General features: G+C 35.8%; 1 long non-coding RNA gene across 2 annotated transcripts; it reads right to left on the bottom strand.

Moving 5' to 3' along the window:
* Positions 1 to 3,064: 3,064 nt before the first annotated feature.
* Positions 3,065 to 14,840, bottom strand: LOC132267656 (uncharacterized). Of its 2 annotated transcripts, none has more exons than XR_009469038.1 (3): positions 14,598 to 14,840; positions 3,495 to 3,540; positions 3,065 to 3,109 (listed from the first exon to the last, which is right to left on the bottom strand). It is a non-coding gene; the product is annotated as an uncharacterized LOC132267656 (long non-coding RNA). The 2 variants fall into 2 exon arrangements; XR_009469039.1 differs by lacking the exons at positions 3,065 to 3,109; positions 3,495 to 3,540 and adding exons at positions 13,599 to 13,846; positions 14,033 to 14,247.
* Between the last annotated feature and the right edge of the window lie 1,259 nt (positions 14,841 to 16,099).

The following is a 16,099-nucleotide window of genomic DNA, read 5'->3' as shown; positions in this document are numbered from 1 at the left end:
CTCACTCAACTGATCATAATCGGACGGATGGGACGGTAACTGCTATTTGTCACCTTAGGTTTGGGTTATGCCCTTCCCCTTGTGCTTAGAACTGATAGTTACCGCATAACATTCCTTTGCTGCCACTTAGTCTCCTCGAATGTTAACCACATTACTTCTGTCTGGGCTAAGGCATCGCATTACTTGGTGTAGGGTAGATGGTACTCCTTGAATGCGGTGGATCCATCCCCTTCCCATCAGAAGGTTATATGTGGGGTGGACATCCACTATGACGAACTTCTCTTTCAGATTCCTCTGGGCTGTACAAACGAGTAACTTTATTACCCCGATCGGTTCCACTCTCTTCCCATCAAACCCCATCAACAGGTTTCTAGTAGGCTTAACCTACATTGGGTCGATCTGTAACTGCTTAAATGCAGACTTGGTGATTATGTTTGCACTGCTCCCTAGGTCGATCAAGACTCGCTTCACTAGACAGCTTGATACCGTGAGGCTAATAACGAGGGGATCCTCATGTGGACTCTGTACTCTCTGCAGATCAGATCCATTAAACTTGATCTGGGTGTCCAAATCCATTTTCCTTACGGTGCTGACGTGGTTCACTCTTCTCAGCTTTTGTGCCTGCCTCAGGCGTGTTCAAAGTAGTTCTTTAGTTTCCTCATCTCCCTCGGGACGCCCATAGATTGTGTTAATAACTCTTACTGGTTGGACCTCTTGAGGGTTCTTCTTGTCATGCACTCTGCTTTGTGCGTTCGGTCTCGGAGTTTAAGTGGGATTAAATTGTCTCTTGGGCAACACATAGTTGGAGAGTTATCCCTTAGTTATCATAATCTCCGCCTACCTTCTGAGATTCCTGCACTCGTTGGTCTGATGTCCAAAATCACAATGAAAGGTACAGCGCTTGGATTGGTCTCTCTACTCGATTGGTTGTCTTATAGGCGGTGGTAGTGTGAACTTGGTCTTGTTGTCTTGATTGGTGTGACGGCTTTGTCTTCCCTCTTGCGCTTTGGTGGCCTCCATGGGGTTGTGGCAGCGCTTGGCTCGATAACTTCTGCCCTTTGATTTTATCACGCGAACAGCTCTCAGCGGTGACCATAGTGGCCTAATGCACCCTCCTCCTCTTCTAATTGTATATAGCCTTATGCTTTTTGCCCCACGTCTCTCATATTCTTAGGCGTTTTGTGCACCAACACACCATAGAATAGAGTGCCTGGAACGAGAGCCAACTTGAAAGCTTCAACTGCTGCTCGCATATCACATCCTTCGAGGTTAAATTTGGTGAAGAAAGCCTACAGCCTCTCCCCCTTGTGCAGCCTCATAGTGAACATGATGGACACATTCTTTTGGATCTGCTAATTACCGAAATAATGCATCATGAACACCTCATATAATTGGCAAAAACCTCTAATAGACTGCCTCGCCAAGTGCTTGAACCACTTAAGAGCTGGTTCGGTTAAACTTCTTGGAAATACTCGGCACATTTGGGCATCATCATCATTGTGCAAGGCCATCTTCAGCTGGGCATGGTAAACGTGATCCATTGGGTCTGTTGAGCCGTCGAACAATGCAAATAGTGGGTCAACGAACTTCCTCGACTTAGGTGCCTTTAACACTTCCTCAGTGAAAGGCGAATTGACCATATCAGCGGACGCCTTGGCGGCCATGTCTGTTGGTGTTGGTGCCTTCAGATCCTTAAGTTGTATATCCACCTTTCGCTGAACCTATGTTTGGATATCGGTCTTTGACATTTCTTCAAATATTTAGTGTGTGCCTGACCTATGAGCGATCGTTTTTCTAGTGCTCTCCTGATCGACCGGTTGGCCTCTTGGTCTGCCATCAAACTCCCTTTGACGAGGGTCATGGTGGACGGACCCAACGCGGTCATGGTGGATGGATCTAACGCGGTCATGGTGGATGGATCCAACGCGGTCATTTTGAGGGTCGACCTCGTTCACTACCGTTTAATTCACCGGCGGTGGTGGAAGATGAGGCTCCAACCCACACTCCAATCGCGATCGGAGCTCTGCGTTCTCTCTGCACAAAATCTCCACCACGTCTGCGTTCTCCTTATAGAGGGTCTGGATCAGTTGCCAGAGATCCTCCTATCGATTGTTTCAGCCAAACTTTTGATGCTGCGTGCCCTCGTCACAGATCATTGTCCCAGAAGGTAGCTGTGTCATCAATTGGATAAAAAAAACTATTGAAAAATCACTTGTCGACTTCCCACAGACGGCGCTAAATGAAGGTGCAAGAAACTGCTCTCTCTATTTGGAAAGTAATTTATTACACTTCAATCAATATTTTCTTACATTCTCTCTCTCCTTCTATTTATAGAATTGTACACTTGCCCTAATTCCTCTCCCAAAATTCTCAATCTTGGGCAGTCTTCCGTAGACCTCATCTTTGGGCCGTAGTGAATGGGAGTCTGTCCCGCGATGCTGAGGAGCCTTGACACTGCTACAAAGGGTTCAAGCTTTTATGGAGTTAAACATAAATATATATACATATATATCTTGAGACTTCAAAAAAAAAAAAAAAAAAAAAAAAAAAAAAAAAAAAAAATTTTGTTAAAATTTACATCCTTCTACATTCAAATTCTTCCTATAAACTTAAAATCCAGAAAAAGAGGGAAAGTAAATAAATAAAAGAACAAAAAGGTAAAGAATTAGCAGAGCCATATGAGATTTTGAAGTTGCCTTAAACTGACTCACCTAGAATTCGTGGCTTTTTCTTGCCATGTTTATCTTCTGCTTGGATCACCTAGAATTCAGAGACTTGTATGATTAAAAATGTAACCCTTGGGCTGTCATATTTATCTAGCCACTGCAAGTCTGCATCTTTAATCATAAACCAGTAAATTATGTCATAGTCATAGCTACTATCAGGATGAAAGAAAAGCACAGAATCGTCACAATCATGATTGTAAATCAAGTAAAAATTATGGTGCATAAGCTGCAATATTGCTTAAATTGAAAGATGAGGCATTCAAACCATCCAAAAAATAACTCATACATGTTTTACCATCCAGACCATTCAGAGATTATATCGAACATGTTATGAGCCTTACCTCAATTGTTCTTGGTAGGAATTTGATTAAATTTCGTCGATCCTGTGTGTGAAAATTGTCACTATTAACACAAAATTTAAAGGAATGGTAAAAACTTGAAAAAAAAAAAAAAGAGAGGAAAAATTAAAGTGTATATATGTATAAACCTGTTTCGTATTGAACCTGTTTTTGTGATATGTATATTTGTATATCGGTATATGCATGTATCTATACTACAACTAGTATAAAATAAAAGTGATGATCCTACCTTGAAGATCAATTATGAGACTGTGTTGTTTAATTCTATACATTTTATTTTAATTTGTAAAGTTTATAAATAAAATAGTGATTTAGTCAATCATGAGTGAGCTTCGCGTGAAAGAGAGAGTGAAACAATGAGAGATCGATGGTGTTCTGTAAAGACAGAGAGAGATATCAATGGTTTTACCTGAAAACAAAGAGAGAAATCCAGTTGATCTTGAACTTTATATGTTCTGTAAAAGTGAAAATAAAAACATAAAATCAATCATTTTCTATGAAGGATTTGCTTGAATATGCTTCCTGTATGTATGTATGTTAATGTAGCAGCAGATGCATTATACAAGAGATAATGCAACTTGGTAGCTCACTTCTTGGGACAGTTTGCTCTACCCCACAAATGTTCTACGGTATTTCTTTTGTAAGTTTGTATGCCAGTAATGCAACTTGCCGAGATGGCCAGTAATGTTGTTGTACCTGATTGAATTCTTTACTTTTGTCAATATCTTTTTTTTTTTTTTTTTTTTTCCTTTGTCAAGACAGATTAAAAAAAGTAAAATTCCAAAACATTCTAAACTTTTTTTATATAAAAAAATTAAATGATGTTAAATTATAGAATTTAATATTTATATGGTAGGTTTTGTTTTTTATTTATTTTACATTAGATTAATTCTATAAAATGTATATAATTGAGGTATAATCATGCGGGTAAACTATGAGTATATGTGTCCGGGATTATATATGGGATTAGAAGAAACTTATATTATTGTGGACTTAAAAGCGTCCGTAGATGTGGACACGGAGATAATATTACAGAATTAAGTTTGCACCCGTAATAAAATCAGTTACCACAAGTGTGAATTTTTTTTCAACCTCACACATAAGGCTTTTCTCTGCAAAAAATTTCAACTTAGAAGACAATCTATGGTGAAAATTGTCTCACAAGTAAAACTTTCACGATTTTGTTTTCTAATTATAGCATGAGTGTATATATTTATATTTATACACACATTTTTTTATCTTTATCAACAATATGTATAGAAGAACCAAAAATGTTTATATTGTCATGTCTGGGGTAATGTGAAACTTATTAAGGGTTGTGTTGCCTAGTGGTACCTCCTCACCTTTCCAAGTAAAAGGTTGAGAGTTCAACTCTCACTAGGAGCAAAAGGTAATGAAAAACTTATTAATATTCTAATTTCCAAAACACTTCAATGGCAAGTGGGGCCTCGATTGACTGGGGAGACTTGTGCAAGTCTTTTGTTTTTTTCTTCTTTTTTTTTTTTTTGGTTTGGTAAAAGACTTATGCAAGTCTACCCATAAGGCCAAGGGGGAAAAAGGCCAACAGAAAAAACAAACCAACAGCAGGGAAAGCCAAAGATTTCAGAATCAGTGATGGCTCAATATAAGGTAAAGGTGTAAGGCAACATTTTAAAATAATCTTTATTATTATTGTTGTTGTTAAAATACTAATATAAGTAACAATAATTGACTTTTAGTGTATTTTATTTTATTTTATGAAAGTTAAGTGTGAGTATATTTAAATGACTGATGAGACTTGCGAAAGAAAATAAACACCTACAATGTTCAGAATTTAATTAAGTATTAGAGGGCCTTAACGTAGTAAATATATATTAGCCTTTTTCTGTGCTTTCAAGTAGTTGTTTATAGGCAAGTGTTAATAATCATTAATAATATTTTTAATATTGGGCGGCCCAACTGGTGAGAGTGACAAACAAGCAACTCTTCGCAATTAAGTTGGTGTTAATAACACAAGAAGAAATTAAGAACTTTGTTAAGTGACTGTGATTATGGATAATCAATTATGCATCTTCATAATCACAAAGAACTATGAGTCATTCAACCCAAAAGTAAGGTCAAGTGATTTACAGCTCAAACTCATGGTAAAGGTTTGCATCCTTTGTTCCATTGCATTGTTGATACAGTGTCCTATGGTTTGCTTGGCTAGTTTCAACACAAACTTGACTACAGATCAATATGTTCTTCATGCCTTCAAAGCCCATATCACTTCTGACCCTGATGATGTGTTGACAAGTAATTGGTCCACCGCTTTCTCAGTTTGCAATTGGATTGGTGTGTCTTATGGTCTCACCCACAAAAGGGTCACAGCCTTAAATCTTTATGATATGGGACTCAAAGGCACCATCACTCCACATCTTGGAAATCTCTCCTTCCTCACATCACTACTCACTAGACATCAGTCACAACAATTTCAATCCCTATATACCCAAAGGGATTGGCAAACTTTCTAGATTGAAAGTATTAAACCTGGGTTTTAACAAACTCACAGGATTCATACCATCTACCATATTCAACATTTTTCTTTGGAAATAATTGCTCTTCCAAATAAGAGCCTATCTGGAAGCCTGCCGGTAGACATGTGTAGCCATCTTCCTAAACTTGAATTACTCTCTCTTTCTCTGTATCAGCTAAACGGCCAAATTCCATCCAATTTATACAGATGCAGGAAACTTCAAGTCCTATCATTTTCGTTCAATGAATTCAATGGCAGCATACTGATGCGCGGTGTGCCGCACCACTGTCGTCAAGTTTGAGAGAGTGCGTGCATTTTAGGCGAGGGCCAAGAGTTTTACATTTATAGAAGCCACTACTACCTTTCACTATAAATATAACTAGGGCGAGTAGGGGTCGTCCCAAGGGATTGTGAGGATCGAGCAATGTCGTGGAATCGTTATTAGGGCTAGTAGGTCGAGTGATCAAACAATTGATTGATTGGTTGATTAGAGAACAACTAAATTAAACTAAATGATAACAAAAGAATGCAATTAAGAGTAAGTAAGAGAGAGAGAGATCTTGGGGTTTGGAGATCACCACCAAGCAATGCATTTCTATACCATTGACAAGTGATTAATGAGGGCAAATGGTGTGTTGCAATATTGGTGTGTGTGTGTGTTTGGTTGATTCAACAAGTAAGGATGACTAGTTAAGCATATATTGACTAAACATTATGTGAAAGGCACAATATATCTAAGCAATGAAGCATATATTGTCTAAACAACATGTGAAAGGCACAATAGATCAAAACAAGTCATTAATCCTTTCATTAAGCTCACAATCCAAATACAACACAAGGATAGAGACATATACTACTTGTATTCAAAAGCTTGGATCATCAAACAACAAACATGGATTATCCTCCCATTTAACACTACACTACAACTACACTACATCTACACTACTAGCATGAAAATAAACTAGGGGAGAGGCACAATCCATCAAGGAATAAGTATGAACCATCAAGAGAATCACAAGAGCATTCCTTTAAGCACTATGTTTTGACAATCTCCAAATCTATAACATCAATACACATAGACATGCATCAATAACACAAAATCTAGAGACAAGCACATGAACATCTATTCTAGCATACATAGACTTATGGATAGAATGAAATGATCAATTGAAAGCATTAAACTACATAAATCATTGAATAAACAAGATCTATAAATATCAAAGTGTCAAAACATTAATTACAACACTAATCCCTCAATAATACACAAGATTAAGATATAGAAAGCATGCTTGGGGCTAACTCTAGCCCCAAGAGGATGTCTAGCCACTCATGGTGATGTTGCTCCAACCCTTAAGGGCTAACTCCATGGTTGAAATCTGCTCCTTGTTTGATGAAGAGTCTCCAATGGTGTCTCTAGCGTCCTTCTCCTCTAAACTTCCCCTCCAAGAGAATAAACCCTAGAATAGTCTATATGTCTCAAAAAGTGCATCATATTCCTTTTATAGGTAGGTCAAGTGGCACACAAAATGAGCTGGGGTCGTGCAAAGAATATTCTCTAATAATTGGATAAAAGACGGATTGCACAAGTTGGAAATTTAACTTTTTCGCACTGGAGGAAGTTCGATCGATCAAACCTTGGACTTGGATCGATCGAACTGGTTGAGATCCATCGAACTTAGGCTGAATCAATCCAACTGGTTGAGATCCATCAAACTTAGGCTGGATCAATCCAACTGGTTGAGCTTTTTGGGAAAAGACAAATCCAAGATATTTTGAGAGATATTTTTGGAAAAAGAACAAAAGTGGTTAGTGGGTGGTACAGCTGTGGATAGGATCAATCATTTGAATAAGGACAAAAGTGTTCGATCGATCGAAGGGTGGTGTTAGATCGATCGAACTTTTGGATTTTATGCTTTTGGGCCAAGGTTTGGATCTATCTTGAAGTGCTGAGATCGATCATTGTTCGATCAATCAAACCTTGAAGTTGGATCGATCGAACTTTACTGCTTCCCACCTTTGGCTTCATTTGCTTTCTTCTTTCTCCACTTTGCTTCTTTCTTTGTTTAATCCCAGAATTGCTTCAATTAAGCTCTTACTTGGCTGAGTTAGCTTATTTTCGGGATAAGTGCCTGAAAATGGAAATAATATGAAATCAATCTAAAATGGTAAAGTAAAATAGATAAAGGTGCTCCAATGCCTAAGCTTAAAGGGTTTAAATACGCACTTTTCAGCGCTCATCACATACCGAGAGAAATTGGAAATCTGACTATGCTCAAGGAGTTGTATCTTGGGAAAAACATCTTGAAAGGTATGATTTTAATATCAGGTCTAAGTCGAAAAAGAAATTTTGAAAAAAAATAGCCAATGAATTCCAAGGTAAAGTGATCATTTTTGTAATTTTATGACTTTGATAAGAATTTGTTATTTGGCTAGATTTTATAAACTTATGGTGTATTACATAATCCAAATCACTTCACTTGCAGACCCCCAATAATGATAATTATGATATACAATTATTAGGCAATTGCAAAATGGCTTACAGTGTGACATTGAGGTAATTAAAAGTTTACAGACTAGGTCATGTGAGGATGAAAATTGATAAACTTGTCTATCTGTTTCTCTTCTCTAACTTTTCAATCATATTATAAAAAAATTCTAGCCAAGTAGATTTCTTGAGTGCTTTTTCTTTTATTTTATTTTCTTTTTTATTTTATTTTATGTTTGAGTGTATGTGTGTTTTACCTAGACAGATTCGGATATCTTGACATTTAAAGTAGAAAGTTTAAATTGGAACTCATAGTCACATATATCTAGTCGGTTTCATCACCTAATGGCACCCATCACATTTTTTATTCATTACAAGTAAACTAGTTATAACAAGGAAGGAATTTATGTCTTGCTTCAGACAATTTTGTAGGTGTAATTACAGCCGATATAGGTAATCTTCCACATCTCGAAATATTGAGCTTCCAAAGTGGCTCTCTAACAGGCTCTATTCCATCTTCAGTCTTCAACATTTCTTCTTTGAGACGTGTTGACTTCGCAAACAATAGCTTGTCAGGAAACCACCCAGTAACCATAAATAATGATTTTCCTGTTCTTGAAGAGCTGTATCTTTCTGAAAATTAGCTCACTGGTCAAATTCTGTCCAACTTGTGGGAATGCAGAAGGTTCTGAGTATTACAATTGTCATATAATAAATTCACAGGCAGCTTATTTAAGAATATTGGAAACCTTACTGCGCTCAAAGATCTATATGTGAGTGGTAACAGTTTTACAGGTAATCCCTCCTTCATACTGCCTCTATTTTGGTCTATGAATATCTTGTTGGAAGGGAGGAAAAAAAAAAAAAAAACAATGGGAAAAGTCTAAAGTTCACACGTACCTTCCAGATTTCACTGCCTTTATAAATTTGGTTTCAGTAAATGTATCTCATTTACATAATTATTCTTGATTGAGTAATGCAAGTGTTCAGATTGCTACAGGTGCATTACCTAATGAGATTGGTAACCTTGATCTTGAAGGATTTAGTATCCATCTAAAGTCTAAACAACCTAACTGGCCTCATTCCGTCCAAAATCTTCAATGTGACAAAAAAAAAAAAAAAAAAAAAAAAAAAAAAAAAAAAAAAATCTTTGATTTGAACAGAATGAAAAGTTTGGTGATGGGGCTTTGGCTTCCCAATCTTGAAAAGCTTTATCTAGGAAGGAAGAAATTCAGCGGAATAATCCCAAGCACTATATCCAATTATTCTAAGCTTACCATGCTAGATATGTCAGGCAACTCCTTCACTGGCTCTATACCAAACACGTTTAGTAGTTTAACACTCTTACAATGGCTCTACCTTGGTGAAAATAACTTGACAGTGGAATCTTCTATTCCAGAATAAAGATTTTTCCACTGCTTTAACCAATTGCAAACATTTGGAAGTAGTGAGCATAGCAGTAAATCAATTTAATGCATAGTTGTCAAAAGCGCCGAAGGCGCGCGCCCGAGGCGCAAGGCGCCTACAGGCGCAAGTCCTGCGCCTTTGTATGCATAAGGCGATGCCCTTTGAACAGGCGTGCGCCTTTACATAAGAGGCGAGAGGCCCCGGGCGTAAAAAAGGCGCGCCTCCTTTAATTTGTTAGTATTCTGTTATTAGTTTATTATTTGCTGTCTGTTTATTATTTATTATTTGTTTATTATACTTTTTAGACAACTTTACTAAAATAAAAGAATAAATAAACGCAAAAGGAAAGTGCAAAAGTGAAGTGAGTCGGCTAGGGCTGAGAAACTTTGAAGCAAAGAGAAAGACAGAGGCTTGTGATTTGAAGGCTTGAAGCAAAGACACGATCTGAATCTGCCGACTTTCTCTCACGAATCACGATCTTGGAATCCAAGTAAGTTACTGTTCTCTCCTTCTTCTCTCTTCTTTTCTCTCTCTTCGGCAGATTCTTCTCTCTTCTTCTGCAGATTCTTCTCTCTTTTTTTCTCTCTTCTTCTTCTTCTTCTTCTTCTCTCTTTTTTTCTTCTCTCTTTTTTTCTCTCTTCTTCGGCAGATTCTTCTTCTTCTTCTTCTTCTTCTTCTTCTTCTCTCTTTTTTTCTCTTTTTTTCTTCTCTCTTTTTTTCTCTCTTCTTCGGCAGATTCTTCTCTCTTCTTCAGCAGATTCTTCTTCTTCTTCTTCTTTATAGTAAACTTTCTCTGTGCACAGTTTTTTTTTTTTTAATTTTTTTATTTTATGAAATATGTGTCTTCATTTCTTTTCTCTTTTGAACTGAACTGTAAGTTTGGAACTGGACTGCAGCTCTGTGTCTTCTTTTCCCTCTTTTTTTTTTTTATTTTTTTATTTTTTTTTAATGAATTGAACTGGAAGTTTGGAACTGGACTGCAGCTCTCTGTCTTCTTTTCTTTTTTTATGAACTGAACTGGAAGTTTGGAACTGGATTGCAGCTCTGTATTTTTTTTTTAATTGAAATGTTAATATTGCTTTGAAATTGAAATCTGGTTTTGCTAATTGAAATCTGGTTTATTTTGTTACAACACCAATAATTGACATGAATTTATTTTGTTATCTTGAATTTGAATGTAGTTTGTACTTTAAAAGATGCCTAGTATTTTATTGTCTATGTTTGTTTTAGTTTTATCTCATAATTCTCATTAGTTGACTTTTGCATCTTTATATTATTATGTTTAATTATTTACTGTTGAACTCAAATACTTGATTTAGTTGGCTTTGGCATCTTTATGTTGAATATTCAACTTAAGTAATTGATTTAGTTGACTTTTGCATCTTTATATATAGGTTTTTTTTTTTTTTTTTTTTTCAACGTGCGCCTTGCTTCAGTCGGGCGTGCGCCTCGCCTTGCGCCTTGCGCCTCAGGCTCCAGGAGGCCTTTGCGCTTTTGTGCACCTTGAGCCTTTAACAACTATGATTTAATGGCATACGTCCAAATTCAATGGGGAACTTGTCCACTTATCTACAAATTTTTCAAGCATTTGGATGCAAAACAAGGGCAGTATCCCCAGTGGAATTGGCAATTTGAGTAGCATGGAAGTCATAAGCTTGGATAGCAACGAGTTAAACGGACTTATCCCAACAACAATCGGAGGGTTACAGAATCTTGATCGTTTGTGTCTTGAATACAATAGTCTGCAGGGACCTATCCCTGATGATCTCTGCCATTTAACCAACTTGGGAGACTTGTATGCAAGTAACAATAAGCTTTATGGACCGATACCAACATGCTTGGGAGAACTCAGGACTCTTAGAAGACTCTACTTAGACTCCAACCACTTAACTTCCATGATACCTTTAAACTTGTTGAGCCTTAATGATCTAGTGGGTCTAAATTTGTCCACAAACTCTCTAAAGAGGTAATCTACCAATACATATTGGGAATTTGAAGGTCATAACTCAATTAGACTTGTCATGGAACCAGTTATCAGGTGATGTCCCTAGCACAATTGGAAGCGCTCGATCATTAGTTAATCTCTCCTTGGCGGATAATGAACTGCAAGGACATATTCCTCAATCACTAGGCAACTTGATAAGCTTGGAATTCTTAGATCTATCCAACAACAATTTTTCCGGAGAGATTCCAAAGTCCCTAGAGACGCTCAGGTATCTCCAATATTTGAATGTATCTTTCAATAGACTCCAAGGAGAAATTCCAACTGGAGGACATTTTGTGAACTTTACAGCTCAATCATTTATACATAATGATGCACTTTGTGACCTAGCCCAATAGCAAGTCCCGCTTTGAAAAACCAACAAGAACCAAAGATCGAGGTCAAAAATTGTACCGTTGTTGAAATATATTTTACCTCTTATTGCGTTGATAACTCTTGTGGTGTCTCTCATAATTGTGCTGATACGTCGAAAACAAATGGTCAAATTATCAACAAATGCATAGTTGTCGCCTCTAACATAGAGAAGATTTTCTTACCAAGAGCTTTTACAAGCAACAGACGGATTCAGTGAAGCCAACCTTCTTGGCATTGGAAGTTTTGGTTCAGTATATAAAGGAACGCTTTTAGAGGATATGAATATTGCCGTAAAGGTTTTCAATTTGCAATTAGAAAGAGCATTCAAGAGTTTTGATGTCGAATGTGAAGTGATATGCAATACTCGCCATCGAAATCTGACAAGAATCATCAGCAGTTGCACTTATAACATGGGTTTTAGAGCCTTGGTACTAGAGTACATGCTTAATGGGAGCCCTAAGAAGTGGTTGTATTCACACAACTATTGTTTGGACATCCTCCAAAGGTTAAACATAATGATAGATGTTGCATCAGCCTTGGAATATCTACATCGTGGTCATGCAACACCCATTATTCATTGTGATTTGAAGCCCGATGTCTTGCTTGATGAAGAGATGATTGCACATGTTTCTGATTTTGGTATTGCCAAACTCTTTGGTGAAGGGGATCTTATGGCACAAACCACTGCCTTGGCAACAATTGGTTATATGTCACTAGGTGATGGTCCATGCTTATTATATCAATTAATTTTCAGGCTTCCCTTTTTATTTTTTGCACTTGTATTGTCCTTTTCCTTTTTAGATTTTATTTTCATTGTTGATTTTCTAATTAATGTTGATTTGGTGCATAGAGTATGGAATGGAAGGAAGAGTATCGACAAGATGTGATGTCTATAGTTATGTTGTCATGTTGACGGAAATATTCACAAGGAAGAGGCCGACAGATGAAATGTTTTCCGGAGAGATGGGCTTGAAGCATTGGGTGAAGGAAGCATCAGATGGTTCAATAATTGAAGTTGTGGATACCAATTTGATAGGAACAGATGATGAACACTTCTCTGTTAAGGAGGAATGTGTATCATATATCTTGGGTTTGGCCCTGGATTGTTCAAATGATAAACCTGAGGAAAGGATCAACATCAAAGACGCCTTGGTTAGGCTTGAGAAAATTAAAATCTCCTTTTCAGATAATATTGGAATGGCTGGCAAAAAAATCCTATGAATTAAGATGTATCAAGTTTAGTAGTATTTTGTACTTGCTGCATTTTCTTTATCTCCATTTTTTATATAGTGAACATCCATCCAAAAATTCTGAATAATAGTTTGCAACTATTTTCGGGAAGAGGCAAAAATTTGTAGAGTTCTTTATTAGACTGTTGGGTTATTGGGGAAAATGGAAGGGCAGTGTAAAGAAAATTTAAGAGTGAACTTGTTATCAGAAAGTATTGCGTGGTGTTGCATTGTTATGCTAAGATTTCTAAAAATTTACAAATGTAATTTTAAACATTTGACAATACCTCATTAATAATAAAAAGGATATCCGATAAATTTGGGTTAGTATAGGAGAGTCGATGGAATGTCTCCTGTAATTTAATTTAAGAAGATTCTTCTTGGAACGTCTCCTGTGAAAGGTTTAAGGTTTTATTTTTTTTTTTATTTTTTATTATAAAAAAAATGTGAAAACGGTTTCAAAAATTCTAATAATTAAGAATTATGTTTAGTAAACAAAAACAAACTTTTTTCCCAACTAGTTGGGGTCGGTTGAAATTCCAGAGACGATATTGAACTAGATCATTTTTCCTTAACATAATTCAGCCACAAGAGTTACTAAATTCTAATAATCAGCATAACCTAGCATGGATTCACTGTTGATAAGAAATAATTCACTGCATATCTTGTAAAAAATTATACAAAATTAGAAAATTCACAAAAAAACAAAAAAAAATGATCACATTTGTAAAGTCTTAAATTACCTGATATATTTGAGTACATCCTAAATCGCTGATATATTTGAGTATATCTGTAAACAATAAACTTAATCAATACATATATATATATATATATATTGTGAGGAAAGGAATGGGATCTCCCAGTGACAAAACAAATGTCACAGCATAGTGAATATTAACATCCAAAAATGAGGAGGGGAGAGGAAAAAAAAAATTTATATTTTTTATAAATAAATGGGTTAATTGCGGAAAATTACCTCCAACTATTACCAAGTTGCAGATTATCCGATAAGAGTTGTAAATACTCCTGAACTATGTAGAAGTTGCAATTGGTCAAACACCATTACTGCAAGGAGGGGAGCCTATTCGCCATCAAACAGCAACTGTAAGAGTGAGCTGCTCGGGGCTTGGTATGAATATTTTTGTTCATCTTAATCCAAAAGCAAAAGGGCTTCTGATGATTTTACATGTCCTGGTGACACCACAAGACAAACAAAATTTCCTGTTTGAACCCTCAGAAAATTGTGCAGAAAATTCTACATAGATTTCCCGAGGGAAAAAGGGAACAACCACATCCACTAGCTGTTGCTTTTCTCGGAAAAATCACATACAGATAGTTCATTTCACTAACTTAAAGTCTAATCGGCAGAGTATCTAAAACAACCAGAACGTCTTATATACAAAATAGATCATTTCACTCATTGGGACATTTCACCAACCCTAAGACGCGCATATTTAAAAATGAGACGTGAATTTAACGTCAAACCACAATAGAAAATTGATTCATATAAATTAGAGAACAAATTAGCTCATCACACTTACTAGCTTGAAAGCCCACCTAGGGTTTGCAAATGGGCTCCTCGCATGCAGAAAAAGGACTGACATTGACCAGAACTAAAAGCCCAGATCTTTCCACTCCAACTCCAGAGAGAGAGAACAACAAATAATATCAAGGGAGTTTTTGTCTATGCAAAAGGGGCAAATTTGACATTTTGATTTACATCAATGACTAAATAACCGTTAGTTTTTAAACCGTTTGTTGACGGAAGGGGGTTATTTGTAAGAATAGAGATAGTTCCGGGAGTTTCCCACTAAAATAGAAGTTGAGAGAGGTTTGATGCAACTTCGGTCATAGTTGGAAGGGATTTTTCTGCAATAAACTCTAAATAAATTAATTGAAAATTCAACAATCCATAAACAAGCACATACACATGAAGGAGACTTAACAATTAATAAATTTTAATCATTTTAACACATATGGCCATATTTTTCATTTGCATTCACAAAATTTTGACATATAAATTCTGAGAACTCTATTTTTGCTAAGGAAGTTTTTTGTCCTTCGAAACGCGGTTGAAATTTTGATAATGTATTTCAAAATGATTCTTGAATAATTTTTTATCTTATTATTATATACATATTATAAAATTATATTTAATTTAACCGCAGACATTTTAATTTGATTCCATACTCCTTCGTCCCAATTTTTAGAATTGTCTCAAAATTTCTATCTACTTAAAAGTTCAAACAACACATTTTTTAACATCTTTCCATAAAATGCTCTTAAAATTTTAAAATTTTCAAACCTGAATAAACATATATTCAAACTTAAAATGGTGACTTAATAATTTTTATAGAAGATAATACAATAATTACATACCTTCAAAAAAATTTATTCTCCAAAAAGGACATCTAATGCTAGATAAAGCCACAGAGGAAGTATAGATTTAAGCTAAACAGGCGCGTTGTTCTAAAAACTCTCAACCCTTTAGTCAAGGGCGCTAGGGGGTCCCATTGTCCCACAAAAATTTTCAAAATTTTTATAATACCCAAAAAAAATGGTTTATTTACAAATATAACTTAACTTGTGGTCCTAAAATTCATTAAAAAAATTAATTGGCCTTCCCAAATTTATTTCAAAACACATACATTGGCCTCAAAATAAAATAGTTTGAAAATAAATTTTAACTTGTATCATCTAAAACTTATAAAAAAATAATAATAATAATTTAATTTGTACCATTTTAACCATATTCTTGAAAGAACAAATCTTTTAAAGCAAAATTTAAATTCATTCTTATTGTAGTCTTTACTTAAAACTAATACTTTTAATTGTCACTTGCTAAATGATAATGTCTATGATTACTTTTTGTACAAGTATTTATTTATTTATTTTTAAACGTTTAAACAATTATATGTGTGCCTATATATATATATGTATGGAAAATTACAGAGCCATTATTGGGCCCAAGCAGCCCAACATCCAGGCAACCCAGATTACAGGCAGCCGAAAGGCCCAAGGCCTTGAACTAAGACAGAACAAA

Source organism: Cornus florida, unplaced genomic scaffold (assembly GCF_030987335.1).
Source record: "Cornus florida cultivar Cherokee Brave unplaced genomic scaffold, ASM3098733v1 CherokeeBrave_3.0.0_Hap2_Chr07, whole genome shotgun sequence".
In the NCBI taxonomy this organism is placed as follows: domain Eukaryota; kingdom Viridiplantae; phylum Streptophyta; class Magnoliopsida; order Cornales; family Cornaceae; genus Cornus; species Cornus florida.
Note: the sequence above shows the minus strand (reverse complement) of the source record. Positions and strands in the feature narration are given on the sequence as shown.